The 21,231-nt window shown below is 43.3% G+C and overlaps 1 protein-coding gene across 4 annotated transcripts in view; it reads right to left on the reverse strand.

Moving 5' to 3' along the window:
* myo16 (myosin XVI) overlaps positions 1-21,231 on the reverse strand; it is a 427,405-nt gene that overhangs the window by 220,585 nt on the left and 185,589 nt on the right. The gene's annotated exons all lie outside the window — the stretch shown is intronic.

Below are 21,231 nucleotides of genomic sequence, written 5' to 3' on the forward strand. Positions count from 1 at the left end.
CTCAGTGGTGGGGGATAGGCCACAACATGGAGGCTAGGGAGGGGAAGAGGCCAAAATTGGAGGCTGGGAAGGGGACAAGGCCACAAATAGGAGATTGGGGAGGGGGAGGATCTGCAGTGACAAGGAGGAGCAGAGTATAACAGGTGCGTGAGGCAGGATCCGTGGTGAACAGGTGGTGCTATAATTGGAAAGTTACATTTTTTCTTATATATTTTCAAACTTATTTCAGTTCATTTACCAATATGGGGATTAAGCAATATAAAATGTTTCAATTCAGAGGGTGCATTAATATTTGTTTATTTTTCTGATAAGGAAAGTCTGACAGAAAATTTTAACATAGATTTGAAATGTCTCACTTAAAGTAATTTCAGTTAAAACAGAGGTTGTCAGTGAAGACCTAAAATGCTAAAGGTTGACCAATTAGTCCATCGTGCTTTGAGATAATGAGAGCAGGGCTGATAAGTGCCTAGTTTGTTTTTCTCAAAAATGCTGAACTGCATGCAATAATTTGTTCTCAGACAGCCTTAACAGGAAAAGGCAAAGAAGTGTTATTAAAAAAGCTTCAAAACAGACAAGAATCTGGAACCAGCAACCAGCATTCTGAAGACAGTGCAATCTCAAACCACATTTACTGTAACTGAGTCTAGATATACAAAATACCAGCACGCTTCAGAGACTTATAGATTCATTGCGATGCAGTTTTCTTTTGATACAATGTAAATAATCTTTGACTATTTAATAATATGCACCTTTAAAAAGTGCATCTTAAATTCCTGTCCATAACTACCGCAGTGAGGCAGGAGGTGATGTATAATCCTATGCCTCTGTAGGCAGAACACAGCAATAATCTTACAGGTCAAACATGTCTACATAACCTCCCAGTTACCATTATAAATTAATCTTACCTTCAAATAAAGAATTCACATTGCTGGTTTACTAATCCTTGCTGTATGATCGATATGTTTAGGGTAAACAAAAGAAGGCAAAGCATGCATATAAATTTCTATCTTCAAATTCTGGACTAACCAAGATTAGAAATCAGAATTGTGGGTGCCTTATATCCCTTTCTAAGCAGATCGATTTTACTGGTCAGGTTGTGAAGAAGGTTTTCAGTAACAATGTTTAAATATTCCAAAAGCAATCAGTAAATGATTTTATCAATATAAGGGTAAAGATCTGTCTCAGCAAATGGTTCAAAATGACCAGTACTGGACTGGATGCCAGTTATATTCAGCATCTGACATTTAATTCTAATGACTGCAATAAAACAAAGGGCGACCAATCTAGGAACATCCATTTTGTGCCACTGGCATATTTCTACTCCATAGTTTTTCAAATCTATTGCATATAAATTCAGATATAAGCAATGGCTTTTGAGGTCCAAGCTTGTCCTCTTTGCATAAACTTTATGCTTTGCATAAACTGCAGTACCCATATGAAAGATCTGTTGCCAATCTAGATGTATTTTCTGTAGCCAGTTCTTCCCAAAAGGCTGAGCCTTGTTCCTTGCATCACTATTAACGGGAGTCAAACTATCTGTTGCCCATGTATAATTGGGCTTACAGTCGTCCCAAAAATACGTAACATCCCTGCAGTGTATGTGGTCAATCTACCCATGGTGTCATGCTGGCTTAAGAGAGCCAATTCTCCCCAATAATAGATACAGCGGCTCCTGTGTCCATCTCCATGTCTAAGAGCGTGGCCATTTACCTGGAGTTTAATCTTGATTGGAGCCATTTTGGGTGCAGCGATGCAATTCAGCTGTATCATTTCCTCAATCCCAGGCTGGCTTATTTGTAAACCCCTGTTCTAAGGTAGTTTTGCCTGGGCTCACTCTCAATGCATTGTGGAGAGACTTCCCATCTAGTTCTGGAACCCGGCGGCCTCCGACTCCAGTCATCCTTTCTTGGCAGCAAATCGAAGATGAGGGCGTTATCTGCTAGGACTTAGTTCTGTGGTTTAGCCTGAAACTCTTGGGCCTCTCTTTCAACATTTTCACAGGAAAGGTCCAAATCTGTGGCTTTCTTGAGGTCCAGAGTTAGTTCAGTCAGCAAGTTCCTTTGGGTCACAATATTATTAATTCCACACACTAAACGATTCCTTAACATTTCCGAAAGTGCTGACCCAGACTCACAGTTTTCTGCCAATTTCTGCAGTCTTGTCAAGTATTCAGTGATTGTTTTCCCCAAGGAGTCTCCATCCTAGGTGGAGACTAGTGGGTGTACACCATAGCACTGGTTTTACTTTGCATTCTGTAATAAATTATGTTCCTTTCCAGTCTGACTTCTTGAGTCATTACATTGGTGATGAGGAACACAAAAAGTTTCGGACAGTTTTGCCTTTCAATAGTAAGACAGTGATGGGGAGATATTGAAAGTGTCGCTGTTTGGGAAAGTGGAAATTTACAATGAGGATTGGCCCATTATTCCAAAAGAAAGATATTTATTCCAGGCAAACAGGATAGAAGAGGATGACCGACAAAAAGACATCCTCCTGACCACTTGTGGGGTCCCAACTTTCAGCATCATAGAAATTTTAACCTACCCAACAGCCCAAATCTTTTGAAGAATTGGTAGATATTATATCAGACCACTATAACTCTAAACCATCTGTTATATTGCAACATTACAGCTTTAACATGGCAGTTAGACTCCCTGGAGAAAACAATCACTGAATACTTGACAAGACTGCAGAAATTGGCAAAAAACTGTGAGTCTGGGTCAGCACTTTCGGAAATGTTAAGGAATCGTTTAGTGTGTGGAATTAATAATATTGTGACCCAAAGGAACTTGCTGACTGAACTAACTCTGGACCTCAAGAAAGCCACAGATTTGGACCTTTCCTATGAAAATGTTGAAAGAGGGGCCCAAGAGTTTCAGGCTAAACCACAGAACTAAGTCCTAGCAGATAACGCCCTCATCTTCGATTTGCTGCCAAGAAAGGATGACTGGAGTCGGAGGCCGCCGGGTTCCAGAACTAGATGGGAAGTCTCTCCACAATGCATTGAGAGTGAGCCCAGGCAAAACTACCTTAGAACAGGGGTTTACAAATAAGCCAGCCTGGGATTGAGGAAATGATACAGCTGAACTGCATCGCTGCACCCAAAATGGCTCCAATCAAGATTAAACTCCAGGTAAATGGCCACGCTCTTAGACATGGAGATGGACACAGGAGCCGCTGTGTATATTACTGGGGAGAATTGGCTCTCTTAAGCCAGCATGACACCAAGGGTAGATTGACCACTTACACTGCAGGGATGTTACGTATTTTTGGGACGACTGTAAGCCCAATTATACATGGGCAACAGATAGTTTGACTCCCGTCAATAGTGATGCAAGGAACAAGGCTCAGCCTTTTGGGAAGAACTGGCTGCAGAAAATACATCTAGATTGGCAACAGATCTTTCATATGGGTACTGCAGTTTATGCAAAGCCATTGGGAAGTATCCCATAGTGTTCCAAGAAGGCCTCGGGAAGATTAGAGATGCTAGGGCCAAGATCTACAACATGAGTAGGGACAACCTGTTGGAGTCAAGCCTGAACTTTAACCCTAATGCCCTCTGAAGAGAAAGCTCTGAAGCTAGCCAGTGAGGAGCAGGACTGTACTCTGCAGAGGATGGGATGGCAGCAAGAGACAGAAGTGAGAACACTCAAACATACAAATATGGTGCAAGCCTTAAGCGAGTTAACTTTATTCCATCTGTCTGCCCTTGTGATGCACTTTGAATAGTGTGGATGAACAGAGGGATCTAGGTGTGTGTGTACATAGATCCCTGAAAGTTGGGAATCAAGTAGATAAGGTTGTTAAGAAGGCGTACGGTGTCTTGGCGTTTATTGGTAGGGGGATTGAATTTAGGAGTCGCAGTGTAATGTTGCAACTGTACACTACTCTAGTGCGGCCGCACTTGGAGTACTGTGTGCAGTTCTGGTCCCCGCATTACAAGAAGGATGTGGAGGCGTTGGAGAGGGTGCAGAGGAGGTTTACTAGGATGTTGCCTGGTATGGTGGGGAGGTCCTATGAGGAGAGACTGAGGGATTTAGGGTTGTTTTCGTTGGAAAGAAGGCGGCTAAGAGGGGATCTTATTGAAACATATAAGATGATTAGAGGTTTAGATAGGGTGGATAGTGATAGCCTTTTTCCTCGGATGGAGAAAGCTAGCACGAGGCGGCATGGCTTTAAATTAAGGGGGGGTAGCTACAGGACGGATGTCAGGGGTAGGTTCTTTACCCAGCGGGTGGTGAGGGATTGGAATGCCCTGCCTGCTGCAGTTGTAAATGCGTCTAGTTTGGGGGCGTTTAAGAGATCTCTGGATAGGTTTATGGACGAAAAGGGATTGGTATAGGCTAGTGAGTCATTGTTTTTGTAACTGGTCGGCGCAACATCGTGGGCCGAAGGGCCTGTTCTGCGCTGTAATGTTCTATGTTCTATGTTAATACCATCTCACTCCCCTTGCAGGTTAATCAGATGACCAACCAGATCATCCTCATGGCTTCTGGAGAACACAGGCCTGTGCAACTCCAAGGGAGACATCTCAGAGGCTAGATGGAAGAGATGTCACAACTGTCACCCGCATCCTCCACCAGCACAGATACTTACACTTCATTGGGAATAACTAGTAGATAGACTTGGTGGGTAAGTGATGATGATTCACAGCAGGGATAGGGAGGGATATGCCAGGGATCTGGCACTTGGGAGAATGCTGGAATCTGCTGAAACCCACACTGATGATGTGTCCCAGTGTCTGGTCTTCCCAGAGCTACAAAGGCTGAGTCACGGGCATCAGGAAGAGATTATAATGTCCCTTCTCGGACTGCAAGGCCGACTGGAGGAATTCCATTGCCTACTGTATGAGGAGATGGTGCCGTCAGTTCAACGCAATGCAGTCAACAATGTGAGTGTGGTGTCCGCAGTGGAGACCTTGGTGCAGGAAGTGCATTCCACGGCAGAGGTCATGACCTCCATAACTGAGGGCATGACCTCCATGGTACAGGATGAATCATGAGCGTCAGTACCAGAGGACAACGAGGCTTCTGGATCTCACTCCAGATGCTCCTCCATCCCATAGAGGAACCCTAGGCACCCGGAAGAGGATTGGCAGGATCTCAGCCCAGTGTCTTCCATCCAGGAGATCCTGGGTGTGTCCAGCCCATCTGACACACCCCTCTTTGTGCACAACAAACCTCCCGCCCTGCATACTGAGGAGATAGAACATAGAACATTACAGCGCAGTACAGGCCCTTTGGCCCTTGATGTTGTGCCAACCTGTGAAACAAATCTAAAGCCCGTCTAAACTATACTATTCCAATATCATCCATATGCTTATCCAATGACCCTTTAAATGCCCTTAATGTTGATGAGTCCACAACTGTTGCAGGAAGGGCATTCCACGCCCTTACTACTCTCTGAGAAAAGAACCTACCTCTGTCATTGTCCTATGTCTATCACCCCTCAATTTAAAGCTATGTCCCCTCGTGCTAGCCATCACCATCCAAGGAAAAAGGCTCTCATTGTCCACCTTATCTAATCCTTTGATCATCTTGTATGTCTGTATTAAGTCACCTCTTAACCTTCTTCTCTCTAAAGAAAACAGCCTCAAGTCCATCAGCCTTTCCTCCTAAGACCTTCCCACCATACCAGGCAACATCCTGGTAAACATCCTCTGCACCCTTTCCAATGATTCCACATCCTTCATCTAATTCTGCAACCAGAACTGCACTCAAAACTCCAAGGGCTGCTGCACCAGAGTTTTATACAGCTGCAACAAGGCCTCATGGCTCCGAAACTCAATCCCTCTACCAACAAAAGCTAACACACTGTACAAACTCTTAACAATCCTATCAACCTGAGTGCCAACTTTCAGGGATCTATGCACATGGACACCGAGATCTCTCTGCTCATCTACACTACCAAGTATCTTACCATTAGCCCAGTGCTCTGTATTCCTGTTACTCCCTCCAAAGTGAATCACTTCACACTTTTCTGCATTAAACTCCATTTGCCACCTTTCAGCCCAGCTCTGCAGCTTATCTATGTCCCTCTGTAACCTGCAATATCCTTCCGCAATGTCCACAACTCCACCAACTTTAGTGTCATCAGCAAATTTACTAACCCATCCTTCTGTACCCTCACCCAGGTCCTTTGTAAAAATGACAAACAGCAGTGGCCCCAAAACAGATCCTTGCGGTAACCCCACTAGTAACTGAGCTCCAGGATGAACATTTCCCATCAACCACCACCCTCTGTCTTCTTTCAGCTAACCAAACTGCAAAATCACCCTCAATCCCATGCCTCCATATTTTCTACAAACGCTTTCCGTGAGGAACCTTACCAAATGCTTTATTGAAATCCATATACACCACGTCAACTGCTTTACCCTCAACCACCCCTTTGGTCACCTCTCAATAAGGTTTGTGAGGCACGACCTATCCTTCACAAAACCATATTTACTATCCCTAATCAAATTGTTCCTTTCTAGATGAGTATAAATCCTATCTCTTATAATCCTTTCCAAAACTTTGCCCACAACAGATCAGCAACATCTATGCAGCTCAAAATCAAGCCAGGACCCTCAAGGTCCTGGTCCCACCAACGGACACCCACCAAGGTCATCTCAGGCAATGGGGAGTGGAAGTCCTCCAGGCTTCCTCAACCTCAGCTCTGGATCCTGAAGATACATGTAGATGTAGAGAGAGAGTGAGGATGAGTAAGAGGCGAATTTTCCTGTTCCATTTACCACAGGAATTGTAGCAGGCAAGGGGTGGACCATAGAAAAGTCTGTTGACCTTGGGTGGGATTTTCTGGTTTTGGGGTGAGTGTGGCCGGAAAGTCCCGCTCTAAGAAACAATAGACAGCGAGTGGGCGTAGAGGATCCTAGCAACTATAAAGATAAGTCACCATGATAATAGCCCAATTGTATTAAAAATCACTTTGTTCGCCCATACGGATCCTCCACAATATCATGTTATGGCACCTTGCTCCACAAACTCAGTGCTTCATCCCTGTGCAGTGTAAAAACGGCAGTGCTATGTCTCTCCCACCTCCCACATTGGCTACGCAGTAAAGCCATGCTGCTGCTGGAGTACTCCTCGCAGTGACACCCCTCACAGCCCAATCCCCCAATCCAGGGAACGTTCACCTCCCCCACAGCAATGCTCAGTTCTCTCATGTCTGCCAGCATTACCTGGTGATGAGAATGCCGCAGGCCGAGAATAAGGGAGTCTCGCCACCTCGTCAGTAGGTTGAAAAAAACATGAGGACCCCTGACCTCAGAGGAGGCAGCAGCAGCTGAGGTGTGTCAGTCAGCCTCTCTGGGACCAGGGATCACCCCATTCAGTGGCAGGTCACGTTCAGCTCTCTCTGCCAAGCCTGAGTCAGACATTCACACAGGATAAAAGGGGCATTGCTCTGTCCTCACTGCAAGTCACCATCATTCTCCTACATCGTCTGGCCAATCTATTTAGCTTCCTGCCCATGCAAGGTGTGGCCATAACAATGGCCTCCTGCACGCACTACAGGTAGTGAGTGAGTGGATGTCAGACGCCATGGTGGGAGAGCTCTTCACACCCTAGTCCTGACCATCACCAAACAGAGACAATGAGCCCTGTGGTCCATGCAGGCCCTGGTTATCACCTGAGGTCCTTCCTTTTCCACCTCTTCTGTAGGTTGCCCCTCATTGCCCACTTCAATTTCTCATCCAAGGAGATGTGGCACTCCTCAATCTCCTCCTGATCCAGCTGCTTGGCTTGCCAGACTGTGCAGAGCGCAGCAGACCACTATGATAGAGGATACCCTTTGGGGCCTGTATTGGTGGGATCTCCCAGACCAGTCCAGACACCAGAACCGCATCTTGGGCAGGTCAAGTGTTGATGCAGGAGTCTCATGGTAGTGAGTCTCAGCACGTGCTTGGGAGCCTCTGCACTGGCGTCATCAGCCACTTCCTGAGTGGGCATCCCTGTCCCAGAGGAGCCATCCTTCCAGCCACTGCTCTCCTTAAAAGCTGTTGGGACTTGCGAGCGTCCCAAAATGTGATGGATGCTACCAAGGAAACAAGCAGAACAAACATCATCACAGATGATTTCAACCTTGAGGAATAGCATCCCTTGTAGCTTACAAGTGGTGCCTCATGTTTCCATTGGCACTGCAAAGCCATGTGGGTGCAGTCAATGACAACCTGCCCCTGGGATGCTATGTTGCGAAGCTTGTGGCCCTAGTGTTCCAGCTCGCCTGGTCCTAGTCCAAATTAATATACAATGGACCCTCACAAATAGCATACCTGTGGTATTTGCAAAGATATCCTGATGCACCTATGTGCAGCAGACTGGGAGATAATACACAGATCATCCATGCATTGCTGAAAGGAGCCACTGACGTAGAACTTCAGAGTGGCAGTGACTTTCAGGGTCACAGGCAATGTGTGATCTCCCAGTCCATCTGATGCCAAGTCCTGCATCACCTGGCACAGGTGGTCCACATCCACCAGGACAGATGCAATTTTTCTGGCTTTGGACCTCTGACATTTAGAGGTAGGAAGTTCTATGGTGGTGTACCCATAGCTGGTAATGTCTCCTCCAAGATTCTGCTATCTGTGGCCCTGTTTCCAGAAGATTAGCGGGCCCTGCCTCCCCCTCCTCTGTAGGACACTAGCACATCAATGTCACTGCTGCTCAATAGCAATCAAAAGAACTACCACCTATAATGGCTCCTTGATTGTCCCAAACCAAAAACAGAGAAGAGAACATCAAACGATGAGTAGTTCTAACAATGCTCTGACCCACCTATCAAGATCTGGGACATTCACCCATGTGCTTCCCAACGAGAGCACCTTTCCAAAAAAGCTTCACTTCCTCCTGACATATAATCACTTCCCAGCAGTTGCCCTTCTCAACTCCACCTGGATGAAGTGTCTCAGCCCTTGAGAGCCTCAGTGAGCCGCATGACTTCCCCAGAGGCAGTTGAATGCATTCAGTGGACGTGCATTCTTATCGCACAGGGGAACAAGGCGCTGCCACTTTCCATATCTTGAATAAGATGACTAATGAGCACATCCATATAATCCCTATAGTGCAGAAGGAGGTCAGTCAGCCCATTAAATCTGCACCAACAACAATCCCAACAGGCCCTATATCCTTGCAACCCCTGACCTGTTTTCTGTAACCCCAAGTATTTACCCCACTAGTCCCTTTAATCTACACATCTTAGGACACTAAGGAGCGGTTTGCCACCTAACCTGCACATCTTTGGATTGTGGGAGGAAACCAGAGCACCCGGTGGAAACTGAGGCAGACACAAGGAGAATGAGCAAACACCACATACAATCACCCGAGGCTGGAATTCAATCCGGGACCCTGGCGCTGAGAGGCAACAGTGCTAACTATTATGCCACCGTGCTGCCCATTCACCATAATGCCTTTAAATGAGGTTTCTGACCTTCCTGATGGAAGTTAGTTATGTTGCTGGTGAGGAGCCTAGGAAATCAGGATACGTGATCTCGCCGGTGAAAATCGTGTTTCCCGATTCTCACCATATTTTGTGCCAGTGTTACTATTCTCATTAATGCAGGCTGAAAATCACTGCCTATGTTACAAAACAGGAGTGTAAAGAGATGTTTAAAAATGAAGTGAGAAGGCCTACTGTTAAAATTGAGTTAAATGGTTCGTATAGTAAATGCATCTAATAGCTATATTAAAGCAGGGGAACTGGAGACAATAATGCATTATATGGAACAAAATATAGAAGGCAATAGTGAGATATGGCTATAGAAATGACAACATTGGAAATTAAACATTTCAGAATAAAACATTTTTAGAAAAGATGGAGAGGGAAAATGTAAGCTACAGCAGCTGTATTTAATAAAAGTAGCATAACTGCAGTGGAGTATGTAATACAAACACACTAAGACAGAAATAGATTCCATGTGGATAGTGGTAAATACTATTAGGGATCACTCACCAATAGGGCTGGTCTAGAGACCACCTAACAGTGGAAAAGAAGTGAAAAATCATCTAGACGAAAATTAATTGAAAAATGTGCAAAAGACTTAAAATATTAACGAGGGATTTCAATAATCCAAAAATTAATTTGCGTGAAGAGGTTGATAAAAGCATTGATTTTCAAAAAGCCTTTGATAAGCTGCTACATAATACACAAATCAGAGCATTTGAAGTCAGGGCATAGGTGCTAAATTGGATAGCTAGCTGCCTGCAAGACAGGACTAAAGGGTTCAGAATGACTTAAAGTGGATCGTAAGAATCAGTTCTGGGATACTGTTGTTCACAATTATGTTAATTATGACCTTGAATCAAAAACACACGCTGCACAATTTGATGAGGTTGCAAATTGGGTACAGGGGTCAAGTTGCCTTATTAAACCAGACAGGTTATTTCCGAAGCAATTTTGAGGTTAGTTCCATCTAAAGCTATAGTCTGCACTACTGAAAACCAATCTACACTTCTTAAAGGCAAGATGCATTCTGGCCAAAGTGCACATGCAGAAGAGAGTGTGAGTAAGAGGAATGCTGAATGATGGAATATCATGGCAGAGATTGGGCTCCAGAATTTTCCAAAACTGCATGTCCCTCACTGCAGACTGGTGCAAAAGATTAAATCACGGGGTAGAGGATAAACTAGCTAGATGGATTCAGAACTGGTTTGGCCATAGAAGTGGAGATGCCGGGGTTGGACTGGGGTAAACACAGTAAGAAGTCTCACAACACCAGGTTAAAGTCCAACAGGTTTATTTGGTAGCAAATGCCACTAGCAGCACTCCGAAAGCTAGTGGTGTTTGCTACCAAATAAACCTGTTGGACTTTAACCTGGTGTTGTGAGACTTCTTATTAGCCATAGAAGACAGAAGGTAGCGGTGGAACGGTGTTTTTCTGAATGGAGGTCTATAACTTGTGGTGTTCCACAGGGATAAATGCTGGGACCTCGGCTATATGTAATATACATAAATGACTTGGAATAAAACATAGCTGGCCTGATTAACAAGTTTGTGGATGATACTCAGTTTGGTAGAGTTGCGGATAGTGATGAAGATTGTCAGAGAATCCAGCAGGATACAGACAGGCTGGGCGGAGAAACGGCAGATAAAATTTAATCCAGACAAATATGAGGCGATGCATTTTAGTAGATCCAATTCAGGTGGGAGCTGTAGAATAAATGGCAGAACGAACAGGAGCATAGACACACAGAGATCTGGGCGTGCAGGTCCACAGATCCTTAAAAGTAGCAGCACAGGTGAACAAGGTGGTGAAGAAAGCATATGGCATGCTTGTCTTTATCAGACAGGGCATCGAGTATAAAAGTTGGCAAATTATGTTAGAATTGTATAAAACATTGGTTAGGCCACATTTGGAATACTATGTCCAATTCTGGTCACCACACTATCAGAAGGACGTGGAGGCTTTGGAAAGAGTACAGAAAAGATTTAACAGGATGTTGCCTGGTATGGTGGGTATTAGCTTTCAGGAGCGATTGAATAAACTGGGATTGTTCTCCCTGGAAAGACGGAGGCTGAGGAGCGACCTGATAGAAGTTTATAAAATTATGAGGCGTTTAGACAGGGTGAACAGTTGGAAACTTTTTTCCAGGGCAGAAACGACAATTAAGTTCAAGTTAAGGGGAAAAATGTTCAGAGGAGATATTCAGGTGAAGTTTTTTTTACATAGAGGGTTTTGGTGGTCTGGAATGCACTGCCAAGTGACGTGTTTGAGGCAGATACATTAGCAACATTTAAGATTTATCTGGATAGACACATGAATAGAGCAATACAAGCAGTTGGTCTAGATAAGACATCATGATCGGCACAGGCTTGGAAGGCCAAAGGACCTGTTCCTGTGCTGTATTGTTCTTTGCACAGGAGGCCTCGGTTGAGGAGGTTCAGATAGGAGAGGTGTCATCTAACTCCACGGGGCAGAGAGGCCTCCGTAAAAAAAAACTCAAAATGCATTGGGAGTAGACTGCCAGGTGACTAACAGCAAGGAGCTGAATGCAAGGCAGCACAAAGTTTAATAACCACACAAGACTGGTCAAAGTCAATATATGCATCTTCAAATGCCATATCCCACCAACTGCTCCATGAACTCCTCACACTGTTCAATGCACCCCACACAAATCCTTCACCCACAATCAATCTCGATCAATTGTGACTCAAATTTAACATTCATAAGCCTCATCATACCCTCACCAATACTGCTACAAACCTCTCGCTGGCATTTCGTTATGACAGTTAATGTCCACTACATTAAGGCATGAGCTAATTAGAGATGATTTTAGCCTGGTTTTGTCAGAAGGAGGTAATGCCTAATAAATTTGAATGAATTTTTCAAAAATGTGATTATGTGTGGATGAATAAAGTTCAATTGATATAATTTATATGGATTTCAGCAAAGTTTTTGACAAGGTTCCAAATGAGAGACTAATTGAGAAGGTTGAAGCACATGCAATTCAGGGAGACCGGGCGAGATGAACCAGAAACTGGCTGAGTTATAGGACACAAAAGGATAGTGATAGAAGATTGTTCAGGTGGCTGGACGACAGTGTCGAGTGATGCACCACAAGGATCAGTACTGGGACTGAGGCCAAAGAGCCTTTTTCTGCTCTACGTGACTCTGTGAGCAGGATTTTATGGCCTCGCTTGTCCAAAATCGTGAAACCCTGCCCAAGGTCAATAGACCTTCCCGTTGTCTGTTCCTCTACAGCTCCGATTCCCAAAGCAGGCGAGACGGTAATATTCCAGCCAATGGCTCTGTTTCAAAGCTGCAACACACTGCCAGTTGTACAAATATGATAGACACATTATCAAAAACATTGGGCCACATTCACTAACACATTTACAGGACAAGGTGCACATAGCCAGAGGCAGCAGGAGCTGAAGGAGTTTACCAGCAGAGTTATACCATTCCCATAAGTCCATAACCCATGGAGGATTTAAGGGGGAATTTTCAGGCCATTCACACCGATGGAATCTTTTAGTATTGCCAAAAGCATACCTGTGCCTCGGGTTTCCCAGTGGTGAGGGGTGTATTTAATGGAAAGCCCTGTTGCCAGTGGTGAGATCTTCTTCAGGCTTCCTCAATTGCGTGAAAAATCCTACCCTAAGTTTTTGCCATCACTGGAGTCTATGGCTAGCTGTAGCATTGAAACCATTGAAGATGTTGGCATTCTTATACCTATTTCTGCTCTTCACTGCCATTGTCACTGCACTGCCAATCCCTCTCCCATGTATCCCCATATTGTATAATCTCCTCAGATTTCCCAGGTGTTGATCGGGTAAAAAATTATTTTTTCCTTCCTACTCACACCCAATCCATCCTCTCCATCCATACCCTTGTGTCCTTCTCCTTTCAGTTAGCCAAGAATTACAAACTGAATAGGCAGTGGTTGAAGAGCAAGCACATATCACCCACTTCTACTTGGAAAGTGTCCTAAATATTAAGAAGGCATATGGTGTACAGGCCTTCATTAATTGAGGGTTGAGTTTAGGATTCGGGAGGTAATGCTGCAACTTTATAGGACCCTTGTCAGACCCCACTTGGACGACTGTGCGCAGTTCTGGTCACCTCACTACAAGAAGGATGTGGAAGCTATTGAGAGGGTGCAGAGGAGATGTACAAGGATGTTTCCTGGATTGGGAGGCATGCCTTATGAACATAGGTTGAGGGAGCTAGGTCTCTTCTCCCTGGAGAGACGAAGGTTGAGAGGCGACCTGATAGAGGTTTATAAATGTTGAGAGGAATAGATAGGATGGATTCTCAGAGGCTATTACCCACGGCTGAAATGGTCGCTACGAGAGGACACAGGTTTAAGGTGCTGGGAAGCAAGTGCAGAGGAGATGTCAGTGGTAAGTTTTTCACTCAGAGGGTGGTGAGTGAGTAGAATCGGCTGCTGTCGGTGGTGGTAGAGGCGAACTCATTGGGGTCTTTTAAAAGACTTCTGGTTGAGTATATGGGATTTAATGGGATTGGGAGTTACAGATAGTTCTATGGCCTGGAAGGTATGGATGTGATCGGCGCAACTTGTGGGCTGAAGGGCCTGTTTGTGCTGTAGTGTTCTATGTTCTATGTTCATTGCCAAGGTCATGTTTATAATCAGTGGCAATGCTGTCTTCATCCTGCTCCGAGGCTGCAATTTAGGCAGCAACAAGTGGCAGGTTTCAGTGAACACCCCCTCAGTGAAGTAGAGACAAGTGATATACTATTCCTTGCTGAAGATGACAAAGAATAGTTGTTCACTGAAGATCTTGGGACAGATCATTCTCCTTCTGTCAGTCCTTCTCCCCCTCCTGCATTTCCTCCTTTTCAAGCAGAAAAACTGGTCTTTCAGGAGAGAACTTTGGAAACACTTCTTAATGTTAAGGATAGTAGAAGTGCAGAACTCTCCCATAAAGAACAGCAGATCCTAACTCCAGTTTATCATGCCAGATGTGAAATTGAACGGTTTTGCTGACAAACAGATATGAAGCCTTAATCATACCGAATGGAAGAACAATTCTTTTCTTACATTCCTGTTTATTCCAAACTACAGAAAATAGGATTCCGATCTATTGAAAAATATGAGTCCATCAGTCAGTTCTGCCCAGCACAGTCAAAGTGTCATTTCTGGAACTGAGCACAACTGAACTGAACACTATACTAAATATATGAGGAAAACTGGATTTTGTAATCTGCTGCAAATGAACACAGTCAGCCAATTTATTACATATATACTTGCTCAGATTTGATTTTGATGTATCAGTATACAATGAAAAGTATAGTTTTTTGCACGCTATACAGACAAAGCATACCATACATAGAGAAGAAGAAAGGGCAGAATTCAGCATTACAGTCACAGTTAGGGTGTAGAAAAAGATCACCTTAATACAAGGTAGGTCCTTACACAGGAAAATTAGATGATTATAAATCTATTTTAGGGCAGCAGCACCTATAGAGGAACTAGGACCTGTGTGATCAGGTTAAGGAACTGTTTACCTCCTTTACCAATCAGATTGAAGAATTCTTACCAAGCACGAGTCTGAACCAGGAAGTATTTTCACAGCAACTTCATTGCAGTGTTAATGTAACTCTACTTGTGACACTAATAAATGAACTTTAAAGCATATGTTAAAATATTTAAATCAATGCCAAGTCATGTACAGAAAGTGGAACAATGTGGTAGAAAGGTAGATGGAATCAACAGAGAGATAAGGAAGATATTAATAATTAATACCCGAAATAAATGAGATTCCACAATTGTAAAACCTAATTTTAGTGCCAAAAGCTGTTTGGTATGGATTTCAATGCTAAGGGTGGAACTTTCTCAAGAACAGTCAGAGTGGTGCAGTAGGCAGGAAAAACAGTGAGGAAGCCACGAGCCCTAATGGCAGCTTTCCTGCCATGCAACTCAACTAATTGTGGAAAAAAAGGAAGGATAGATCTCACAATGTCAAGCTAGTTCTGATTGAGCCTGGCCTGCCAGTATCTTCAGCTTTAAATGATCGGGGGCACTCTGATTCAAGAAATTATACATAGAGCCCCTCCTTGAAATCACATTCCTTGGAGACCTGTTGTGATTCACAGTGAAGTGAATGAACCATCTTATGTGGATGTGGTTGGTGCAGATTATTAGGCGTAGCAATCTGATAATGGCATTTCAATTTATTCTAATAAGGATTCTAAGGATAAAGGTTGGGACCATTGCTATAGGAAAGCCTACTAGTGTAAACCATATTTTGGGACTCCTACATAACTGCTGGTGATCGTGCCCACTGAAAACAGGAGTAGAAAATTCCAGCCTCCCTTCCCCAAAGTCTCTCATTGAGATACCAATAAAGCAAAGTTTACGCAAGGGCGGGTCAACTCACACAGCCCAAGTGTAAACACTATGAATTGCTGGCTGTTTTACACTTAAATAAGATTGGTGTCATCTTCCTTTATCACCATTATATCCCATCCCAAATTGACTCTGAACAGAGAACTATTAATCATTTGAGTTTAGAGTCACAATGATATATTATGCACACAAAATCATTTAATGAGTTTCAGTTCACATCTCATCCAAGCTTTGCATATCTATCAATTGTTGGAGAGAATATAATTAAATTAGCATCCAAGACTACAGCCTACTATACTGTGGTTCATCCATAAATTAACTGGACAATTTGGCTCTCATAACCAGTTCTCTGGACAGTTGTGTGTTTTTGCTGCTTCCCTGGCAGAAAGTCTTCTTTTAAAGCTATTATCCATTCAAAGTCTATTATAATATATTGTCCGTTCTAAAATTTCATTCACGTACAGTCTGAAGCCAGACTGGGAATGTGAACTTGCATTGACACCTCTGGCAAATGTGTTTTGTTGATACCTTATTTGACCCTAAGGAGAGCTTCAGACCTGAATTGCCTATTTCGAATTATTTAATATTGCCTATCTCTGTCCTTGCTTCAGTTCATCTGCTGCTGAAAACCTAATGCATATCTTTGCTTTTTTTTTATTCGTGGATGTAGCATTGCTGATTGAGCCAGCATTTGTTGCTCATCACTAATTGCCCTTGAACTGAATGGCTTGCTGAGCCATTTCAGAGGACATTTAAGTATCAGCTACATTGTTGTGGATCACATGTATGCCAGACCAGGTAGGTGTGGCAGGTTTCCCTCCCAAAAGGACATTAGTGGACCAGATGTGTTTTTGTGACAATCAATGATTTCATGATCATAAGAGCTTTAATTTCAGATTTTCACTGAATTCAAGTTTTACCACCTGCTGTGGTTGGATTTAAACACGGTTCCAGAGAATTATTTTGGCTCTCTGGATTACTCATTAAGTGACAATACCACTACACTACTGCCTCCCCATTGTTGATAATCTCTAAACTACTAGTATCACTACCCCAAAACATATATACAAAAACAAAATACTGCAGATACAGGAAATCTGGAATAAAAACAAAAAATGGTGGAAATAAATAGCAGGTCAAGCTGCACTGAGGAGAGAAACAGAATTAGTGAGCTGAATTCTCCTATTTTGAGACTAAATATGGTGGCAGGGCGTTCCTTTTCTGCTAACCAGAATAACAGGATCGCAAATTTGCACCCAATTAATTATGCACAGACAAGTTCTTCTCTGCAGCTGATTTGTCTACCTGATGGTGGACTTGAAGGTCACGGGGCTGTATTTAAACAGCATATGCCCACCATTGTCTTCAGACAACTTAACTTCACCAAAGTGTGCAGGATGCCTGGAATCCAGGAGCAAATTGCCTCAAAAGGGCGGTAGCACCAGCTCTCAGCACAATCGCCCTCGAGGCCTTTATCCGAGGAGCTTGGGCCCACCAGCTTGTGTTCTACTCCAGGGATGCTCAAAGAATCACACCAATCTGACCTCTCCAATCTGAGGGGACACTGCCCAGGAGGTCAGGGAGGCCACCACTCACCTGCAAAGTGCCATCAGCATCAGGAAGCGGATGAATGCTCTCATTCCTCCCTCAATTCCCTCCAGTATCCCTCAGCATTGAATCATGTACCAGAACTCTCACTTTCAGTCATGGGAGACACATATCAACACTCAACAAAACTTTCTCACCACCATCTCATCTGTCCTGTTGCTCAAACTCCAATCTCTTTCCCTTCTGAGAAGGGTTCATTAAGCAACAGGGGACATGCATTACATCCAATCTCTGCTTATTTCCTCTGGGTGCTCCGGTTTCCTCTTACAGTTTAAAAGATGCGCTGGTTAGGTGCATCAACCCTGCTAAATTCTCCCTCAGTGTACCTGGACAGGTGCCGGAGTGTAGTGACCAGGGGATTTTCACAGTAACTTCATTGCAGTGTTAATGTAAGCCTACTTGTGACAATAATAAAAAAACGTAAACCCCTCTGATCACACCTTTCTTTTATCTGGCTGCCAAACTTGTGCATAACAAATGAGATTGAGCTCAGACCATAAGAGGGGCAGCGGAGATCATTGTCCTCAGTGAGTTCAAGGAGGCTGCTGCAAAATTCACCAGTGAGGACAGGGATTCTTCCTGTGGTGATGCAGAGCTTGGCCTCCACATAATCACCCAACACCGATCTCAGTCCCATTACGCTCTCCCTGGCCTTATCCCACATGCAGTGCTTCCTGCTGCAGCAGCATGTGCAGGCACCTTTCCCTTCTTAATTTCCTGCCTCGAAGGAGGAATCGTATAAAAAGTTTCCTGGACTGTTAGATTAACTCTCACTTTTGCTTCCTCTCTGTAAACCCTCATTTGTGCCTTATAATCGCTCCTGTGAAACACTTGGAATGTTCCGCTCTGTTAGAGGTGATATGTAAACAGAAGTTGTCACAAACATAATACTGTTTCCCAAATCTTAATTGATACAATTGGAATTTGAGAAAACATGCACAAGAAACTCTTTATCTGGCAAATGGTAACCTGCTGCAGTAGCAAGCAGATCACTGCACTAAGTACACTTGCTAGGGAAGTTTGTGTGATGGGCTCTTTGATGAGGCATATGATGAGGCCAGAACCAATTTTGCAAGTGTGCAAACTTCGGCCAATCGGGAGCGAGGGAGCGCAACATCAGGGTGGGAGAGCTGTTGGGAGCAGAGCTGTGTTGCAAATCCTTTAGTCGTAAATAGTTTCATCTCGTTGAATAAATCATGTTTTATAACTGGCATACCGAATCATCTTGAGTTATCACAGAACTGAACCCATGCTGTGTCCCCAGTGGAAACCTCTGATGCTATATTTAACCCTCCAAATATCTAATAAGGGCTGAAGTCCTTGAATCTTAAGATGGTCTTAACAAATGAAAACAGTTGATTATGAAAACATGACTGGGATTTTCTGGTAGCAGAGGCAACTCACCACTGCCCGCCAGCGGGTTCTTCTGGTCCTGTTGAAGTCTATGGTATTTTGATTGTTCGCCTGCCAGGGAACCTGCTGAACACCTTTGGCAGGTCCGGAAAATCCCACCAGTGGGAAGATCTGGAAAATCTTGCCCAACATCTCTCAACTTAAAATTCTGCATTTTCATGTTTGACTTTCTCAAGAAAAGTTTGTAATTATGGTCCATAATATAACAGATCAATCTCATATTCAATTTTTTTTAGTGCACGTGTAGAAGTTCTTCATACAAAGTGACTTTCTGACAAAATTGCTCCTAAATTCCTTTGTCACATAAAAGGCATCCTATGCACCTTCAAGAAATTGCCTCTCTTTATACATGGCATGATTCAGGTAGTTTATTTGTGATGATTGCAAATTCTGCCTGGTGATTGTCTAAGGCCTACTCAGACTGTTCACAAGCTTGATATTGTATTTGATCCATAGATAAGCTTCTGAGCCCTTACTTTCACATCCATAACACTGCTGAACTCCACCTCTGTCTCAGTTGCTCAAACTCTCAAATTGCACTTATGTCAGCATGAGAATTGATTTTTCCAATACCCTCCTGGTCGGTCACTCATCTTCCAGCCTTCATAAAGCTAATCCAAAATTCTGCTGGCTATGTTCTAATTTACACCAAATCCCATTCCCCTTTCACCCTGTACTCACTGACCTAAACTGGCAATTAATTAACACTTTGTTTTAAATTATTACCCTGGTTTTCAAATCCCTCCATGGCACGCCCCTTCATATCTCTGTAATCTTGTCCCATCCTCCCAACCACCAAGATCCCTGTCCTCTGCCAATTTTAGCCTCTTGTTCATTTACAATTTTGATTGTTCCACAGTGGCAGCTTCTCTTCAGGTGCCTATGCTGTTAACTCTGGAATTCCTTCCCGAAATTCCTTTGCGTCTCTACCCCGCTCCTTCTTTGAGACACTCAATAAATATATTTGACTCTACTTTTAGTTTTCTGATCCAAACTCCTTATTTGGCTTGGTCTAAAATTTAGTTTGTTTGTACTCCAGTTTAATGTCTTGCGATATTTCAAGCTAAGGCACTAGATAAATACAAGGTTTTTGAAGTATTTTGACATTCAACACATTTGGAAATATGCAATATGCAATCTTTTTGTTGGACCAAGGTCTTGTCTGTGATCTCATAGAATCAAATCGTAGCATCATAAAACCCCTACAGTGCAAAAGGAGGCCATTTGGCCCATCGAGTCTGCACCAACCACAATCCCACCTATGCCCAATTCCCGTTACCCCACACATTTACCCTACTAATCCCCCTGACACTAGGGTCAATTTATCATGGCCAATCAAACTAACCTGCTCATCTTTGGACTGTGGGAGAAAACCCACGCAGACACGAACACCGACACAGATCGTAACTTGAGGCTGGAATTGAACTCGGATCCCTGGTCCTGTGAATCTCAGGGAGACATTCAAAAGCCTGTGGCTCTTCTCAAAGAAGAGTTCTGTTGGAGTTCCAGCCAACACTAATCCCCTTACTCAACATCTAAAACTGATGGTGTGGTCATTTATTTCATTACTAGTTTTGGAACCTGGCTGTAAACAAGTCAGCAGCAATGTTACAGAATGAATTTCAAATACAGGTTAGGTTGATTGGCCATGCTAAATTTCCCCTTATTAGGGATTAGGGAGCTAAATATGTAGAGTTACAGGGATAGAGCCTGTGTGGGACTGTTGTTGGTGCAGGCTCAAAGGGCCTCCTTCTGCACCTTAGGGATTCCATGATTCTATTGACTTAATTAGAATCCCTACAGTTCAAAAGGAAGCCATGTGATTCATGGTGTCTGTATCAAATCTCTGAAACAGCATGAATATAAAGCTCTTCAGGATGTCCTAAGGTAGTGAAAGGTGCTGCATAAATGAAAGACTTTACAACACATCCCTCCATAAATAATTCAGGTAAGAGACAATGTGTTCTATAATAGAGTGCGTAGGTTTGTACTTCAGGCTACATTAATGATTCTACTGTGAAGACCTTGAACAAGTTGCTTTTATCCATGGTATAACCCATATCTGCAACAAACAAATGCACATGCAAAAGACTTGTCCAAATTCAGCTGGCAAAGGAGAAGGAAAATATCCTCTGTGAAATCAGGCAGCTGCTAAGATATGTGAAGAATCCTTTTTTGTGTACTTCACTTAAAAATATTCCTAAACATTGACAGGATAAGGGTCTTTATTCAGTTAAGGGTCTTTATTAAAGGTGCTATATAAATGAAAACTGAATTGTTGCTGTTGAGAGATGCTACTAATAGTTTTAAATTAACATAAAATGAAATATTCTGATTGGAAAATCTCAAATTTCTCTATTAATGGCTCTCATTAAACTAAAATGTATATAGCACAATCCGGAAA

This window comes from Carcharhinus amblyrhynchos, chromosome 10 (assembly GCF_965287045.1).
Source record: "Carcharhinus amblyrhynchos chromosome 10, sCarAmb.v2.hapA, whole genome shotgun sequence".
NCBI classification, from domain to species: domain Eukaryota; kingdom Metazoa; phylum Chordata; class Chondrichthyes; order Carcharhiniformes; family Carcharhinidae; genus Carcharhinus; species Carcharhinus amblyrhynchos.